Raw genomic sequence first — 14025 nt, forward strand, 5'->3', positions numbered from 1 at the left:
GTGTGTGTGTGTGAGATTGTGCACAGAAACATATGCGTGCAAGGCGAAGACTCATTCGTCTCTTTGATTGTGCTCAAGAGCTTTAAACCATATAAATCAGTGAGCTGATAAAAGCTAATGATTCTCTTCCATTAGGGGACAGCAACCTCTGAGACAGATAGTGACTGATTGATTGACAGTTCTGAAAACATTTCAGATTTGGATATCAGAGTTCAATAAAAAACTGACAAAGAAGAGTGAAACAGCGAGAGAGACAGCGAGAGGGAGAGGGAGACAGGAAGGAGGAGGATAAGAGACCAGAGAGCAAGAGAGAGGGAGACAGAGAGAGACAGGGACACAGGCAATGACAGCCACATGAAATCTCATCTCCATTTTTGACAATGGGGGAACCATCTGAAGAGCAGAGAACAGAGGGAGGAATTTAACTGCTTTCATCTTGTCATAATTATCTCCAAGAAGCCACATGAAAGGGAAAATCTGTGTTTTTTGTTTATAAATTAGAGAACAAGGACATTTTCTGTGTCAACTTTGATGGCATTTTTCCTCTGTGCATGGTTGAACAGTCCTGGGCTAATGATCCCTTCTCTTCTTAAAGCGAGGAAAAAAAGCACTGATGAAAATTGCAATAAAAACGACACTAAACACAATTTAGGAAATTAATGGAGAGCTGAAGTGTCATAATTCAGAGAGCATCATTATCAGAATTGCTGCAATTGTTGTGCACTCATCCATCTGTGAATACATAAGCATTTCCCAATTTTTTAGCATCACTGCCCACCAGCGTCCCCTAAAACTCATAGAAAACAAACTTAATGTGTCCGTCTGGAGGGAGGCAGCGTGGCTGGCCTCACTGTTAGTGGGTGAAGAAGGTTTATTTTTTTTCTCTGAGGCTCAAACATCATTAAAAAGAGTCGGGGTCATTTCTATGATCCATGCAGTTGGGCTTTCATGGGCAGATCAACAAATGGAGGCTGAAACCAACGGCAACAGCAATCAATAGATCCCTTCAAGACACACAGGAGCACTCTGGGTATCCATCAATCTCCACCCTCAGACAGGAAGTTAACCACAAACTGGAAATAATAACTGCATTGGTTAGTTGGCGCCTTGTTGCCTCAACAACTCTTCCCAGTGACATTGTACATATTATATCAGTTGCAAATGGTTATTTATTCTACTGTACAGCAATTGTTTACACATTCAACTAAAAATACAAAGTTTGAAATTAGGAGTAGTATTAATGTTTATGGAAAGAGACACTGCTTTTTTAATGTAATCTTGCAATGCCTTAAAGGACCAGTGTGTAGGATTTAGGGTGAGATTTCTGCTAAGTAAATGTGTTTAAAATCCTGCATTGTTCACATACACGTTTACTTGCTAGCTGTCTTCTTCCTTTCTGCCTTTACAGGTGAATCACAGCATTTCTGGGCGCATTACTGCCACCTGTAGATCAAAACAGGAACCCATTCATTCATTATACTGTTTATTAGAAGTTAAAAAGTCCACAGAAGAAGCTTCTGCATGGGTTGGGGGCGAGGAGAGTTCAATTTTTACAATTGTATGTATTTATTTTATTATGTGTACAGGAGTTTTTAGTTATATTTCTTGGCACAGTTTTCATTCCTCAGCATATGGCTTCATGGCACCCTTTTTGTTTTAAACACATGGGTTGTGAAAAAGCCTAAAATAGCTTGGCAGTTGCAGACAAGCGGAAGCCTTAGAGTGATTATGTGAAAATGCAGATGATGCAGTCGTTCTGCTAAGAGGCATGTGTTGCTTTCTTCACAAGATGAGTTCAACAATCAGAGACCACTGTAAATTAAAGATGGGATTAGGGCGGTCAAATGTATCACTCAACTTGTCCAGGAATTGCAATATTGATGCATAAATCTTTATCCTTTATTTATTCTTTATCCTTTTTGCTACACTTTTTTCTACTTTGCTGAGTATGTCCACTAATTTTCTCGTCATGGGAAGAGATGGTTGGCTTAATGAGAGTTCAATAAGGAAGCATACAAGATAATACAGTTGGCAAATGGAAAAGTGAACAAAATAATAAATTAATTTAACTTAAAGTAACTCAGACATATCTTCGTCGTTTGATGATCCCTTTTTCCCATGAAATATCCCATATTAAAAATGGATTTTATAACCATCTGGGAAGATTTTTCAGTTTTGTGGTTAATGTACACAGACAAATGTAGGCATGAATGTTTAGAACAGACACTTACCAGCCAGAGCCAATGCTAACTGGCCCAAGCCCCAAACCAGCCCAGCCCACTTCCCAAATCCGCCTCCTTCAGTGTGGAAACTGCTGAGCTGTGGCAAAAAGGTACACCAAAGACACACTTCATAAAAATGCCTATCATCGATCACTTAAATCACAAACAAACATGCCTTGTATTTTGACCGGTTTCCAGCACTAATGCTGTGAATTGAATGTGTTTTTCCTCGTACAGCTGAAGCGTTGTGAGAGCTGCAATCAGTGGCTGCAAGCACAGCCTAATGTGGCCGAAGAGGATATGAAGCTGAGCCAAAACATGCACAAGGCAGACCGAATCTAATTAATGTTCATTAAAAGTTAAAGCGGGGGAAACGGCCAGGTTAATTTCTGCTACTGTGATCTTAAAGCCCGATGACTCACATAAAACCACGCCAGCATCTATTTTGAGGCGGTTGCGGTGTTATGCTGTGTGCAGTGCTGTGCTGCTCGTGTTTAAAGAGAGCTCACAAGGACAGCCCAAACTGAGCCATATGTCCTTACACTCTGCACATTAGGCAGCAAAATCTCTGGTTATCCATCACTGCCTTGTTAGAGGGGAGAGAAACTGGGGGTGCGCAACATATTGCAGCAACATATTGTAGGAATACCATCACATAGACATGAGGCCAAATCTAGGTTTTTGCATATCTATGTTTTAAACCCCAGGCCTCTGCTATTGTGAGATTGTGAAATATCTGCACCCTGTCCCTCTGTCCTCTCTGTCCTGTCTAGCAGTCTCCAGCCATCTGTGGCCCCTCTCACCTTTGACCTTAAGCAGAGGTCAACACGGGTCAGGCGTCTCAGGTTTGGCTATTGTTTCAGATAAGCAGTCAGCGTCTGTCTCATTCTCAAAGATTCAGGCACATGCCCAGTTTCATCCTCCACAACGCGGCTTGAACTGTGAAAATATTCACACAGAATAAACTTTTATAAGATGGCTGGTCTGCACTACACAGAAATTAGACAACTCCTAGAATTCTGTTCAATCCTGACCAAAATAAATATATAGAGAGCAAGAAAGGATTGCATGGTGCGAGGGGAACTATCCAGAGACATCATGCAATATGTTAATCACGCTACAAGAGGGAGGGCGAGGGGCCACGAAATCTGTGTGTGTTATACCACCAAACAGAAACCAAAACAACTCAGCAAGACACCACGGAAAAGTTGTCTACAGAAATTAGACAAACAAGCAGCCATAAAGCAGCGAGGGGAAATGCTCAAGGTTTTCCCATTCACTTGGCGGTCATACACATTTTGTTTCTCCATCACCTCTTTGGTGCTTTTCTTTTTTAGCCTTAATTGCAGTTTACAGGGAAAGGGTAATCACTTGTGAAACAGGGCGTGTTATTTTCTTGCCCAGAGTGTGAATCCTAAGCAGGCCAATCGCCAGCTCCATCGCTCCATCTCTCCGCTGGCTGAATCCTAATGGCTGGATGGAGAGAAGGAGCGCAGGGAACGGGGAGAGAGAGAGAGAGGCTGACAGCGGGGCTTGACATGGGCATTAAATCATGCCCCGAGGAATCCTCCATCCACAGGCTCCTGACAGCCGCGCTGTCATCACGGCCAGGCCACTTCCTATGCCTCTTGACAACACTGGAGCAGAATTAGTCAGAGCATCAGATGTAAATTGGCGCTGTTCAAGGATGATAATGAGCACCAAGATACATGTCGGTGTCACTGACGGGACGCCATCATGATTGGCTGTCCCTCACACCGCGCTCCATTAGGTCTAATGGTATTCAGGCCAGGTATGGGCGGAAGGCGGGAGCAGTGGGGGGAGTGTGTGTGTGTGAGGTGGGGGGGAGGGATGGACAGGGAGAAAGTTTTCTGTTGTGATCAGTTTGGTTCCATTTGGCGTGTGGTTTTTTTCGTCGGACCCTGTTGCCAGAGAGCAGGACATTTACACAGGGGTCCAGGCTGCCACTACATTCACCTGCTCCAGTACTGAACATGCTGTCTTCCAGCTCGTCTCTCTCACACACACGCACCTTTTACACAGTTTGAATATACAAATACAAGTCGTCAGTTACTCTAAATTCTACCTCATCACATATTGTATTTTTATGCGTCATAGTGCCATATGCAATAAACCGCCTGTCCAAGAACCGCACCAGTCTGAAGTCGTGTGAGAAATCCACACATACACCAAGTCACTTCCCAAATCTTCCAGCCCATTCAGTAAAACTCTTGGCTCGCTAGTTTTCTCTCTCTCAGTGCAGTATGTATGCATGCAGTGTGTACAGCTTGCTAACATAATGCAGTAATAGTTGCCAGTGTGCCATTTTCCCCTGCCCATGCTAAGGATGAGCCAGCCAGAGCCTGCCCCAGATGCATACATTTCCCATAATGAGGCAGGTGGCCTCGACAGACGGCTCGGTCGTGTGGGTGACACCGTGTACACCGCAGCTCTGGGCATCTGACTGACAGACAGTGCCAGTCCCTTCCCTCCCATGCTCCCTCTCTTTTCTCCCTCTCTGTGCGTCGGTATCTTGCCTACAGTCTCTTTCTTGCCTCCCTCCTTCTTCTCTCTCGCTAGTCGCTTGTTCAGTTTCGTTTTTCTGAGTTTGTGCAAGTGGTGGTGTGTGTTGTGGTGGTGTGTGTGTGTTGTGTGTTTGTGTGTGTGGTTGGTGTGTGTGTGTGTGTTTCTGCCGCTTTGTTTCACTGTGGGGTTTGGGTAAATTCCTCCGCTCCATGGCAATTTTAAATGAAGATAGCTGAAGGTCATTAATTGAACTGCCGCCGCTGTAACATGGTAAAATTCACTGTAATTAAGAGTGAATAAATAATTGATTATGTATATTTTCTTGTAATTGGCTCCTCGTTATCCTTCTACATACTGAATGCTAATTGATTCTGGGAGTTAATTATCATTTCACTATGAAGTTAGCTTTATATCCAGAGAGATGAAGCACCAAGGTCCCATCATGGCCATTTCTAGAAGAACCAAGGTCAAGCTAAAAAATTACCCCCCCCCCCCAAAAAAAGGAGGAGTGGTCAGAACATGCAGTGATACAAAATGCCTCGCCAGCCACCTAATTGAGAGTATTTAGCAAACTAGCATAGGAAGTGGTAAATGGCAAGGATTAAGCCAGAGGCCCTAAGCAAGAGGATCTATTAACAAGGATTCCCCAAGGCCTAACTAAAGACTAAAGATTAAGACGCCAATCTGAATGTAGGCCTAGCAACAGAAGCTGTTAGCTGATTTAAAAAAATCACATCTTCATTTCCAGATAAAATTTCTGGCAGCAAGACCCACTCACTGAACAGTATGAAAAGTCAGTTTGAAGAATTTGGCATGAACAGTTGGTGGATATTCTGGTTATAACATAATGGTAGAAATAAAGAACTGATCCTCTTATGCTAAAGTTCTCACTTTTTGTGTAATAAAATATAAACTAAAATTATCTGCCATTGTCTATATATATATTTTTTTCTTTTCAAAAGACGATTTGGACATATTTGTAGATAACCTCTAACACTGATACAAGAGAGGTTTAATTCCCTTTTAAACAAACCACCATAGAGTTCGTTGTGCATCAATTTAAGATATCTGCAAGGCTAGGCTAAATAGCTTGGAAAGTGGGAACTAGTTAGCTTAGCTTGCTAATGTTATCAATGTTTCCCCCTCAACGATACTTTTCACGTTATTTCAACAACCCTCTATATTACATCACATGGATTCGGGCAGATGGTACACGGCAAACTGGATATCTTTTAGTGGACGAGAGTAGGAAATTAAGTGAGGCCATCAGACAATAGCCGTAGCATTGTCGTCCAAAGGTAAAATATTTTAACTTTGTGCTGTCCTCTGTGACCCATGCCATCCAAAAGGTGTTGTCCGTCTATCGTCTACCTTCTGCCTGAATCCACACGAATGCATCATTACCTCATGATTCCAATCCTGACACTAGGGACCTTGACAACACTGATATAGGGGGCGCTGTCACTGTATAAAAATGAATAAAACTTAAATTTCTTCGTTTTGTTAACTATAATTTTGATCACATAAGTAATTGAGTCAAAATGAAGACCAAGAATTATACCTGTTTCCAAGTAAAAATGAATTTTAATGTCATTTTGACTTTAGTAAGAGAGAGAGAGAAGTCTTCCGGTAACTTGCTTGCTCAGTCAGAACAGAGACAGCCGTCTCCTCGTGTGCCAGGCGTCCTTAATGGAGTTTTAACGTGTCCAGCAGTGAACAAAGACCAGAGACTCTACTCCTCCTCACACTGCCTGCCTTACAGGACCCCTTCTGCCTGTCTATCTCACTGACTGAGGTGTCCTCTGACTTGCCTGAATTAATTTTCTACAACAGGCCAGGCCTAGGGCAGCTGTGTCAGCATTTCATGAGCACGGTGAGGACTGCAGATTTTAGCACATCTGGTCTATAGGCCCCCATGTACTCTGACAGTCCTGTCAGGGAACTAGAGGGCAGAGATGCTCCTCAGCTCCTCTTACAAAAGCCTGTGTGATCAGCTGCCTCTCTAGAATAGCTTTCAGAGTGTGGAAAATGCTCACCTTTGCAATGTCAAATACTGCTGGAATATTACAGAAACAGAAATAGATTCATGTGGCAGCGAGAAAATAAGTAGAAATTCATAGACCACTTAAATGGTCATCTAAATGAGTTTGTTAGCTCTTAATTAATTTTTTGTCTGTACAGTAAAATACTCTCTGTTCCTGGAAAGACTACGATTTAATGTTGGTGCTAGTTTGCAGCACAAGACAGCTGCGTTGTATTGTACTGTAGCGAGCAACATATTGTTCTTTTTTTTTGTTTTTGGATGCGTTGTTTTTGTCTTTGAACGCTCCTTCCCTAGTGTCCTCCCGCTGCTTTCTGCATGTTTAATGTATCAGTCATTCAGGTGGGGAGTGACTGGTATGGCATTGTCTTTTAGAAGCAGAGAACTCTCTGTTTTCCAACTGCTGCGCCAGGTGTAACTGAAATTGACACGTCTTTCGATACATGCAGGAAATATGTTATTGGAAGAGACATCTTTTATTCTCCAGAACTTTACATCACACACGATCTTGGCCGAGTGCTCTGATCTGGATCCCTCTGTGGATAAAGGGGAGGGGAGGGCTGCACATGTATGTGTGCGAGTGTGGGTATTAAATAAATAAGTCCAAAGACAAATCGATTAACTCAGAAGTATAGAAGTTTTCTGGGGAAACTAGGCAAAAAAAATAAAAAAGTTGTATGGTACTACCACAATAGAAGCACAATATTAAATGTACGACTATGATTTTACACAATGCTGCTGTATGCATCAAATATACTGAGTTCAAAGGTCAGAGTGTAGGAGGCAGTGAGCTTTGTATTATTCCATATAATCTTACAATTTTGTATTTGAGTAATTTGCAGGAACATAGCATGCAAACAAAGAACAGGAGAAAAATCAAGCATGAACAGAATAAAGGGAATGATGGATTCAGGAGAAAGGCCATGCAGGGGCAAAAGGCAGCGAGCGAAAGCATCATGGAATAATTAGCCTCGCCAGAAAAGATGCCTCTCTATATGTATACAATATATGGTGCTTCTGTAGAATTCAATAACCATATTCTGAGTGAATATTATCAAAGCAGAATAACTGCTCTTGTGTCATTGTGCAGCAGCCCTGCGGCAACTCTCTCTGGGCATCGATAGTGTTGGCCCTCTGGGCTCTGGATCCATCCTGGCTAACACCTGGACCAGGGCCTGAGCTGTTGTGAGGGCAGGCAGGTGAACCAGGCAGGAAATGAGAGAATGCTGGTCCTGGAAGAGTGACACTACCTGGATCCACACACAGGGTTTCAGCCCAGGATGTTTGAACATAATGTCATTCAGCAAACACACACTGGCTTTTGTCTCCGTTGGAATGTATCAGAGCTCTTCCGGATGTTTTCTGGCCCCGATCATCTTGCTTAGATGTGTTCTTTCTGGCCCGGTGAGTGTGAATTTATCTTGGACTGGCTTGATACATTTGAAACCAGGCCGGGGTGTTTGAACTTGAGTGCATTTTGGCTCTGTCTGTCCAAGGCCTCGGCTCACCGTCACTCACACACATGGACACACGCATTTTTACTCTCTCTCTCTGTCTTTCTCTCGCTCCCTCGCGGCCCTTCATCCCTTTGCTGGTGTCTGCATAACCGCTGAGGGAGTGCCAAACTGGGCTTCGCCTGAGATGCTGATACAGTAGAAACCTGCGCTATCCCTTTAATGAGTACACACACATGCACACACACTTTCCGCTGCTTGGCTATTAGGCACCAAGAACAGGAGGAAAACTATTTGAAAGTGAATTTTAGATTTCCGGCCGTGGAGCTTTGCTTGAGAGTGGCAGCCGGGCAGGGGTGCAAGCAAGCAGCGCACACACACACACACACACACACACCTCATACACCTCACTGTTTCGGCTCCAGTTGCTCTCACACACAGCATGGATGATCAAAAGAGGCCAACGGCTGCCGACCATTATGCCAATGACACTTTGAGTAAGAGTCCAGAGAGCGCAGCGACATGACAGCCATTAGGGATTGAAAGTGAGACTTTAAAGGAGGGCTGAAGGACAACTGTCAGTGCAGAATCAAAGGGAGAAAGTGAAATCTTCATAATGTATTGCACTGGAAAATTCCTGCACTAGCTGTCTCTCTCAACCAGTCACTCAGAAGTATCCCATACACAGCTATGCCATTCAACTCCCCCCAAAAAACATGAAACAGCCAGGAACAAAGGGTTGATGAGGGGAGTTCAGAGACTGGCACTCTGTAAATGAAAGCGAACAGCGGTGTGGGCCATTGTGCGGGTGGCAGACAGATAGATCATTAAGGACTGGACTGGGTTACAGTGAGAGCGGAGGACTACTAGCTAGCAACTCGAGCAGTGCACCTCTGTTTCCCCCCACCTTAGATCCAGCTGACAAATGTGACTGAACCAGTATGGCAGCACAATTAGAGCTAATGGATCACACTCTGTGACAGTTACAAAGACGAGTCAAACTTTTTCTCAAAAGCACCAGCAGACGCTTTGTCACTACACGTCCGAAATATAGCTCTGTGTGTTTAAAATTGCTACAATACTTGAAAATCAATAAACTGGACAAACTCCCTGTCTTCCAACTTTGATTTTTCCACTCATCGTTAAAATTGACAAAACAGAGGGCGGCTTTGTGTGTGTTTTCATTGGTGAAATCAAGGCCTGCTGTTGGCACTGACCAAACACTCTGCTGCTCTCCCAGCTTGGCAGAAAACTGCCTCTAATGTGTCTCTCTGTCGCATAATCAAGGATTTCACACTCTAAATCTTTGATCTGGGAGATCCCTCTCTGATGGGAGAACCCTCCGACCGCTACCACACACACACAGTACACACACCCCTCTCGGATCTCTGATCTCCCTCCAATTAATGATGTCAAATGAGTGTGTTTACAGGCTCATTAGATTACTGCTGCAGAAGTAGAGCACCGCCCTGCATCGCCCAATACACACACATACATGTATGCACACCCGGACCAAGGCTCTCTCTGTCTTGACACAGCCCTTGGAGGGAAGCCTGATGGCAAAGCACCAAAGTACTGCTGCCACCACAGTCATAGCTGTGGCTCTGTGTGGTAACTGAGCCATGATGGCACAAATCCACACATACACACACACACTTGTACACACTAGATGTCCAACCCAGCTGGACCAGTTTGGAGGCTGTTCAGGGCTGGTTAAGCCGCAGCCAAGCAAATCCCCTGAAGAGCTCAAAGAGCCCAGAGACACAGACTGAGGCCAAGGCCCAGGGACAGACTGACAGGTGTGTGAATCTTAGTGGAGTCACAAAATGAAGAAAAACAGGTGCATTCAAGCATGGATGGATGATAGAAGAAAGAGAAAATGTGGGGGGAAAAGGTAGCCGAGCTCATCAATTCAGCAATTCTTCATGTTTCATTTATCAACCAGTCAGCTTTCCACTCACAACAGCTTGTTACCATGCAAAGCAGCATGTAGCCTTTAAAAAGACCTCATCTGCAGAGCTGCGGACACCATGCGGGCTGGGTTCAGTACATCTCTAGTGCCCCCTACTGAGCTGGAGGTCAGCCTCAACCCCCAACCGAGAGCGCCACGGGCCCGCACTCTCACCTTAGCGCTCGCCGAGGGGCTTGCTCAGACCCTTGCTTTTCAACCAGCGGTAATAATGACACTAATGAGAAGAGCGTAAATCAGAGGGTTACACGCGGACAGGAAGACGGCTTTGACACGCTGCTTCAATTACAGAGCAGTCTGTCTTTGTAGCGCCCAAAGACGAAAGGGTTTGAGAGGAGTTAAGAGGATGAGAGAGCGAAGGGAGGAGGAGGGCAGATACGGCCTCTGTAATTCATATTTAATATCTGCATCTGTGTTTCACAGCACCTAGCAGGCCACCGGTGACGTAACCACCTCCTTAATTGGGTAGTAATGATTGTTAATGCATGAGTCATGTGCAGCAACATTTTCCATTAGAAAAAAAGCATGAGTGAATGCAACAAAAAGACAGGAATATGGTGTTATTTAAGGATTTAATCAAAATCCTGTTGTTAAACGTTGCCTACAAACATTATTCATGGATGCAGCGGACATATTCCACTAAGCTCTGGGAGTGTGGATGTTTTCTTTCAGAGTAATTCGGCTAAAGAAAGCACTTCCTGACAGTGCGTGTGACACCGTGACCTCAGCCGGAGTGACATAACCTGTGGCGGAGAGTGCTGGCTCAGCAAACGCCGCTGTAAACAGTCACTCAAAACATCTCACACGCCCCGAGGAAAACACACAGCCGCACACACACATTCACGAACCAAGAAGTGACACTGACAGTGACAAATACTTCTTTCAGGTATCAGCCGGTCATACACACATACGCACACACACCAGGAGGAAGTACACAAGCAGGGGAGAAGTGGCACACACACAGACAACAGCCGGGGGTTGGCACATTACTATTCTATTGAGGTTTAGCAGCACTACCTTCTCGTCCCTCTGGGAATTCGATAAGCAGGAAAATCACCGCATTTTTCACACACACATCCATGATTTTCCACTGCTGCTACCCTCCATCTTCCAGTCCTGTTTCCCCATCCTGTTAAGAAAAAACATAACTGGTGGGAAAGAGTCCTCTCAGATTTGATCATATTAGAGCCATTACAGCTGAGTTTTTTTTTTTTTTTTGGGGGGGGGGGGGGGGGGGGCCTGTATGTTTAAGCCCAGGCATCTTTTTTCTATCCTCTGGTCCTCTCTTATCTCGTTACACACTCTTCAGGCTTTGTGGTTAAATTATGTATTAAGGTCAATGTCAAAACACGGAAGATGTGTAATCTGCAGGGAGTTTCCTTTTATTCATTATTACAGTGAAGGCTGAGCACAACTGTCAGCCAGCCACGGTTGTGCTCAGCATGGAAGCTTATGTGCTCAGCGGGGCCCCACCAAGCCTCTCTCTCTTGCTCTCCTCTCCCCTTCTCCACCTATCCCTTGGCTTCCCCCCTCCCACCCTCCTCACACCCTCTTCATCCTTCTCCCCCTTCTCCTCCTCCTCCACCTCCCGGACGGACCCCTGATAGATTTACCCGGCTAACCCATCTCACTTTGGGATCTCCCTCTTCTACAGCGCCGATCTGAGAGCTGTCAAGTGCACCTATATGTCGGTGTCATAAATCTGAAGGAGAAAAATGTGCACGCCGGAGACCAAGGGGAGAGAGGAGGTAGAGGAGGGGAGTTGGGGTGGGGGTGTCATGCCATCCACTTGTAGTTTGGGGAATTTGTTTAATCTGGAATCATGTCAGGATACTGCGAGGCTATGCAAGGCACTCCCTCTCCCCCTTCCCATGTGTATCCACGCTTGTACATGAGTGAACGAGAAGAAGAAAATCAGGAAGAAATAGAGAGGGGAGCAGAGAGAGCGGCTGCCAATGTCTTATGTTCTTTGTTTTAATTCAAGGTAAACTGACATTACGTGTTGACAGGACAACCTATCATCTCCTCGGATTCTGTTGTCCTCCACGGGGATTTGGATCTGGGGGGTTCGCGCCTTTCTCTCTCCCGTCTCACAACAGCTCAACACTTGACCCCTTGTTTTCTCAATTGCTGTCAGTCAACGTCAAAGCCCCTTTTCTGTGTCAGATATGTACTGACAGCTGTGGCACAGCCAGCTTTGAGTGCGCCGGACGCCTTTAACCTTACCAGGCTTGCAGATCTCTTCCTTTAAATGGCTCACGGGGGCAGGAAGCGGTTTGATAAATCTGGTCCAGCTTTGTTCCAGCGAGTGTAATTATCTTCCGATTAGATTAATTCAGTTAGGTCTCAGTCGCATTTACAACACTAACAGCATTCCTCGGAGGCGACCACTCTGTCATGTTAACCATTACACAATTATGTCTGTAAGTGATAATAACTGCTGTTATTATCAACCATGCAACATGCAAAAACCCATTAATAAACATATGCAACAAAGGCAGACACATTAGAATGAAACAAACAAGCACATATATGCATATTGGAGAGTAGACAAGAGAGGAGAATTTCAACAAAAAAGCTTCAAAGAAGAGTAAGGGAAACAGAACAAGAGAAAGGGCACAAGACAAACAAAGCGGACAACCAAGGTTATCGTGCATTTTTACTGATGGAGTGAGTGATGGAGGAAGGTTAAGGTACTCAACGGCACCCGGACAGGGAAGCAAGGAGACCAAGGTTGGCTTTCTTTTGAAAAAAAAACAAAAAAACACACAGCCTCTCTCAACCTCCCTCCTCCCTCTCTCTCTCTCTCTGCAGCCCCTCTCCTGGTGGTTGCATCTTCTCTCTCTCAACCTCACGTGTTGTGCTTAGGAAAATGCCTCCTGACTGGTGGGCCTAATTACTGGCTCTTCGCTGACCCGCGCCGGGCCGAGGCCTCGTCAAAACACTGATTCAACATGAGCCCCGCACCGGCCAGCACCTCACACTAATGAATACTAATGAATAATTATCACAGGCTGGCTGGCGCGTCGGCCCACTGCAGGGACACATGTTAACACACCCACTTGTAGAGCAGTAGGAGAAGCGTATAGGCCCTTAACCGCAACGCAGCCCGTGCACAAGGCTATGCAGGAATATGCATGCATCCCAGAAGGGATGCAGAGGAAGCACAGGAGCCCTCAAGGTTAAACAAACGTAGCACTGCGGACTACAGTTCTCTGACCCCTGAGGGGACTTTGTTGATTGTCATGACCTGTACTGGGGCTTCATGTATATGGGGGCATGGTGTGGCAGTTGATATAGATTAACCAAACGCTCAGAGAATGTGAGCAGCAACCTGTTTGGTGAGATGGTAAGATGAAACGTGTCAGCTCAAGTGTGGCGTCAACTATGAAAGCAATGTAAACCCTTTACTCTGCTTCCTCCTGATGTATTGTAGGAAAGCTATACTTCAGTAAGAAGCGCTGTTTATTGGATTTCAACCAGGGACAAAGTGGTGAATAAAAAGGTTGTCAACCTATGACCTTTAGTCAGTGAGATCATAAAACATCAAAACATCTTGTGTGAAAAAAAATTATTGACTTTCTTAAGAGCCTGGTGATAAGATAATCTGAGCAACTGATAAATGTGGACAAACCTGTCAATAAATATTAATATTTTATTTCATTTTAAAATCAGTTACCTATCTACTGAAAACAGACGTATATCCTGTAGTGTGATAGTGCTGAGCAATGGGAACTTACTCTTTACTACTATTTTACTAGTATTTCCATTTTCATGCTACTTTAATACTTCTACTCTGCTGCATTTACAGGG

Source organism: Morone saxatilis, unplaced genomic scaffold (genome assembly GCF_004916995.1).
Source record: "Morone saxatilis isolate NCDOM2014 unplaced genomic scaffold, NCSU_SB_2.0 Contig5, whole genome shotgun sequence".
In the NCBI taxonomy this organism is placed as follows: Eukaryota; Metazoa; Chordata; class Actinopteri; family Moronidae; genus Morone; species Morone saxatilis.